This window comes from Priapulus caudatus, unplaced genomic scaffold (assembly GCF_000485595.1).
Source record: "Priapulus caudatus unplaced genomic scaffold, Priapulus_caudatus-5.0.1 Scaffold180, whole genome shotgun sequence".
NCBI lineage: Eukaryota > Metazoa > Priapulida > Priapulimorpha > Priapulimorphida > Priapulidae > Priapulus > Priapulus caudatus.
Window position 1 is genome coordinate 412,214 of NW_014577241.1, and position 6,000 is coordinate 418,213.

Below are 6,000 nucleotides of genomic sequence, written 5' to 3' on the forward strand. Positions count from 1 at the left end.
CGTGTTTGTAAATTCGACATTGCGAACGTGTCGAAAGTAATTAAGGAACGTGTGTAATTCCGAATTGGGCAAACGGTAGTCGAAAGAATTAAGGACGTGGTTGTAATTCGACCGACGCGTCCCTTATAAGTGAATTACAACGTGTCTTAAATGGACCACAGAATAGGGATTGATCTTACATGAATTTACAACGTGTCGCTTAAATCGAGCCAATAGGGATGTTGTTCTTACATGAATTAAACGGTGTCGTTCGAATCGAACCAATCCAGGTTGAAGATGACTCTGATAGTTTCTGGTACAGGGTAGCGAAGGGAGCAGTGAAGGGAGGGGAAGGGGGAAGGGAGGGGGAGGGAGGAGAAAGGTTAGAAGGTAGTAATAAGGCCTAGTAACTAGTAAGGTGGAGAAGAGAGATAGAGAGACGGTGGTGGAGGAGGGGAGAAGGCTCTGGTGGAAGACGGAGGAGGGGAGAAGTTGGTGGAGAAGGAGGAAGGGGTAAAGGCGCGCTGGTGAGAATGGGAAAGCTGGTGGTGGAGGAAGGGGAGAAGGGACAAGGTGGTGGAGAGGGGAGAAGCTGTGGAGAAAGGAGGAGGGGGAAAAAGCGGTGGAGAATGGAGGAAAGGGGAGAAGGAGGGGAGAATGAAATAGAAAATTAGAATCAGTAATTAGAAGTGAATATACAAATGGAAAGGTACTTCGCGCTAGTTTCAGCTAGCAACAGTCTAAAACAGAGCGTAATATAAAACACCTGGCCGCATCGAGGCAACATAGGGGGGAGTACAGCGTATAATAACTGGTACGGAAGCGTTGCCAGCTGGGAACGCCCCCTGCTTGTTGCTAGGAAAAGGGGGTGGATCTCCCCTTCCTCATTCTCCCACCAGGCTTTCTGCCACTCCTCCTTCTCCACCACGCTAGCTCTCATTCTCGCCCTCCTCCCCACCAGCATCGCCTTCTCCCCTCCTTCTCGCACCAGGCTTCTCCTCCTCTTCCCTTCTCCCGCAGCTTCTCTCCCCTGCTCCTTCTCCACCTAGCTTCTCCTTCTCACCGGACTCGCTCCTGCCACCAGCTCCCTTCTCCCCTCCTGCTCCCCTTCCCTCCATTCTCCACGCTAGCTTCTCGCCCTCTCCTCCACCAGCTTCTCCTGCCTCCTCCGACCACCTTCCTCCTCTTCCTTCCTGCATTTTCTCTCACCGACTTCTCCCCCTCTTCTTTCTCGACGAGGTTTCTCCCTCGTCGTCCCCTCCTCCTCAGCACCAGCTCCCTGTCTGCCCCCCTTCTCTCCACCCAGCTTCTCCCCCCTCCTCCTTCTCCACCAGCTCCCCTTTTCCACGCCTCCTTCTCGCACACAGCTCCATTCTCCGCTCCTTCCTCTCCCTTCCTCCTCTGCCACGCTAAGCGTTTCCCCGCCTCCTTCTTCTCACACCAGCTTCTCCCCTCCTCCCACAACACTTGGTCCCTTCTCACCTCCTACCTCGCACCAAGCTCTCCGCTTCTCCACCAGCTTCTCCCTTCTCCCCTTCCTCCTTCTCCACCAACTTCTCCCCCTCCTCCGTCTCCACCAGCTTCTCCCCCTCCTCCACCACCTTCTCTCTTCTCCCCTTCTCTCTTCTCCACCTACTATTATACTACTCTAAACTTCCTCCTCCCGCCCCCTCCCTTCACTGCTCCTTCGCTACCCTGTACCAGAACTATCAGAGTATCTTCAACCGGATTGGTCGATTTAACGACACGTTGTAATTCATGTAAGAACAATCCCTATTGGTCGATTTAACGACACGTTGTAATTCATGTAAGAACAGTCCCTATTGGTCGATTTAACGACACGTTGTAATTTCATTTAAGACGCGTCGGTCGAATTACACACGGTCGTTAATTCTTTCGACACGTCGCAAATTCGATATTACAACACGTCCTTATTTCTTCGACATACGATCGCAATTCGAATGTACAACACGTCGTTAATTCTTTCGAGCACGTCGCATTCGAATTACAACGTGTCGAAAGAATTAACGACGTGTTGTAATTCGAATTGCGACGTGTCGAAAGAATTAAGGACGTGTTGTAATTCGAATTGCGACGTGTCGAAAGAATTAAGGACGTGTTGTAATTCGAATTGCGACGTGTCGAAAGAATTAAGGACGTGTTGTAATTAAATAGCGACACGTGCAATTACGAATTAACCACCGTGTCGGGTGGTTTGCGGTTTATGACGGTTCCTGCTTCCACTACACACACACACACGTGACACGACCACACACACGCGAGCGATTGCATGAGCTCCGTTTTCAACGCGGAGCTAACAACTCGATGTACTAACTATTCGATTGTGATGATCTGTTAGTTTGCGGTGAACGCTTGCAGCGAATGAGCGACATAGAAGCGAAAGCGAGTTTGTTACTTGTGTTTATACACGGGACGAGCTATCGTAGAGCTAGAGTAGGATTTTAATAAACAAGCTAAAAGCGATTGGAATAGGTAGTGAGACTGTGAATAGCTCGATGTGTCTCTGGTAGAAGTCAAGTAACAGATGTATGGGGTAATTTTTCTAATAAACATCCTATTACACATGGAGTACCACAATGCTCGATTTTTGGTCCATTGTTACATTTATATTATAAATTATTTGGCAGATTGTAAAAACTTGCAAATGTGTTTATTTCGATAGTTCAAAGTGCTGATGGTAGTGTTATTATGAAGCAAGGACCACAATGTAAATAAGTAAGGGTTGCTACCGAGCCAAACCTACCCTGCTTGCTCATTAATGTTGTTGTGAAACAGGTTTGTATGCAATCACTAACGACCGTGGCGCGTAACATACGTGACGCGCGCATTTACGTGGTTCCGTACTGCATGATAACACTGGCGCGAGTGCACTACACTTGACTACTGCAGGGTATCGTATGTTGGCTAACTAGGGAAGCAAGCCAGCCAGCCTCTTCCCCTCTCCCTCTCTCGATCCCCCTCTCTCTCTCTCTCTCTCCCTCTCTCTCTCTCTCTCGCGCGCGCTCTCTCTCTCTCTCTCTCTCTCTCTCTTCCTTCTCTCTCCCTCTCCATCTCTCTTACGTAGTATATAGTCATGAATTCCACCGTAACTTATTTGCCCTCATATGAATAATTTTTCCTCTATTCGTTGCGACTTGTTCCAGTCTTGGAGCGGTACGATGAACTGTAAACTCATTAAAACACAAATTAAACAGTACATAACATGATTTCAAATGAATAATCTGTGTTTGTTATAATTATATATTTTGGCAGTGGCCATTCACGATACCTGGGACTATATGCCGAACATTTTCCAATGGGGCCAGAAGGTTTCCTTTCCAGCTAATTTAGCTGAATTTTGGTGTACCGGTTTTGTAAGTCTGGCGGATACGCCCCACCACTGAAAAATTCTGGCTGTGTTCATTCATGATACCTGGAACCATGCCGAACATTTCCCAATATGGTTTCATGGGGTTTCCTCTCCAGCAAATCTAGCTCAATTATGGGGTGCCTTTCAAATGACCCCACTGACCACACCCACCACAGGGTAGTGTGTGTGTGTGTGTGTGTGTGTGTGTGTGTGTGTGTGTGTGTGTGCGTGCGTGCGTGCGTGCGTGCGTGTGTGCTTGCGTGCGTGCGTGCGTTCGTGCGTGCGTTCTTGCGTTCTTGCGTGAGTGCGCGAGTGCGTGCGTGCGTGCGTGCGTTCGTGCGTCTATGCGTGTGCGTGTATGTGCGTGCATACGTGCATGCAGGCGTGTGCGGGCGTGCGGGCGTGCGGGCGTGTGTGTGTGTGTGTTCGTGCGTGTGGGCGTGCGCGTTTGAGCGTGTGTGTGTGTGTGTGTGTGTGTGTGTGTTGTTTGTGTGTAGTGTGTGTGTGTGTGTGTGTGTGTTGTTGTGTGTGGTGTGTTGTGTGTGATGTGTGGTGCCGCTGGTGCGATCGCCGTAAAATCGCGTGTCGAGAAGTAGATCTGAAGTTAGAAAAAGAACGTGCCGCATTAGAGAGATAGATGAAGCGAGAGAAGGTTGAGTGAGAGACGCGCGCGGCGAAGAGGATAGGGGGTGAAGTGGCGAAAGAAGAAAGGAAAGGCAAGGGCCGAGGCGAAGAGTGCGATAAGCGAGAGGAGCGCACGCACTCGAGAGCGAGAAGCGAGAGAGGGCGAGAGCGAAAAGATAGTTTAAAAGAGAGAAAAGCAAAGAGACAGAAGGGCGAGAAGTGAGTGAGAGAGAAGATGACGAGAGAGAAGAGAGAGAGAGATGAGAGAGAGAGATAGAGAGAAGACAGACATAAACACTACAGAACAGAAAAAGCAGAGAGACAGAGAGAGAGAGAGAGCAGACGAGAGACAAGACATAACAGACTCAGAGAGTAGAGAGAGAGAGAGAGAGAGAGAAGAGAGAGTAATGAGAGACAGACATACAGACAGAGAGAAGAGAGAGAAGAGAGAGTAGAGAGAGAGAGGGAGAGAGAGACAGAGACAGAAACAGACGACAGAGAGAGAGAGACGAGAGAAAGAGAGAGCAGAGAGAGAGACAGACATACAGACCAAGAAGAGAGAGGAAGAGAGAGAGAGAGAGAGAGAGAGAGAGAGCAGAGAGCGAGGAGCAGAAGACGAGAACATACGACGACAGAGAGAGATGAGAGAGAGAGGAGAAGAGAGATGAGAAGAGAGGCAGAGAGAAGAGGTACAGGACATACATGACAGAGAGAAGAGAGAGAGAGAGCAGAGGGGAGAGAGAGAGAGAGAGAGAGAGAGAGAAAGAGAGAGAGAAGACATACAGACAGCGGGAGATGAGAGAGAGAGAAGAGAGAGAGAGAGAGAGAGAGGGGGGAGAAGAGAGAGAGGAGAGAGAGAGAGAGAGAGAGAGAGAGTCCGTGTTGTCTACCAAGTAGATACTAAATGCGCGTGTGATTGTGTAGTACTGCAGAAAGAAGCGCGTTTGTGCGTCACATGACGTTCTTCACGTGACTTGCTGAAGCCTGTGAAATTTTTGTGGTTTGACGTGGCGTGGCATTTCATCGAGGCAGCCATTACTGACCAGATGTTGTCTGTGATTTTATACTTCACGGTTATTTCTGGTTGCGCGCACGACACCGGAAGGAATGTGTGTGACAAATGATTTTGTAAGTATTAGTATATAGAGGGTAGTATGTAAAGTTGTATCATATATTTTCGGCAGTTGCCATACATAGTTTCGTATTAGTATTATTTTGAACAGCACAATACCTGAGTAGTAATATATTATATATTTGTGTATATGTATAGGTCTAGGGAAATCACCACGTGACTGATTAAGAATATATGTTTAATTAATACTATAATAAGAACTCATCTAGAATTAACATCCCGTCCAATTACGTTCCATTCCCGCAATGCTCCCACTCGCACATTCACCCCCGCCAGACTAATATCATTCCCTGGACCAATAAAACCCAACGGACACATCACCCGCCTGAACCAATTCCCCTATCAACATTCACCCTCAGACAATCATTCCCATGGGACAAATAAACCCAGCAGGACAATCAACCCCCTCTCCCGCAAGCAATTCCCACTCACTCACATATCAACCCAGACAACCATTCACCCTGACAATAAACGCCAGCGACAAGTCACCCCCGAAACAATTTCCCTTAGGCAAATTCACCCCAGAGCAGATGCATTCCCTGTACAATGAAACCCACCGTACAATCACCCCACCCGAACAATTCCCCCTCTCACAGATTCACCGCAAATGCAGACAATCAATTCCCTGGACACTCACCCCCGCCGACAATTTCCCCCTCGCAAATTCACCTGCCAGACATCATTCCTGACAATAAACCCACGGTACAATCACCCCCCCTCCCGAACAATTTCCCCTACGTCACATTCACCGACAGACAACCTTCACGTGACAATAAACCACGGACACTGATCACCCCCGGAACAATTTCCTTAGCACATTTCACCCCAGAAATCTTCCCGTGTACAATAAACCACGGACGTACAATCACCCGACCCGAACAATTCATCCTCTAAC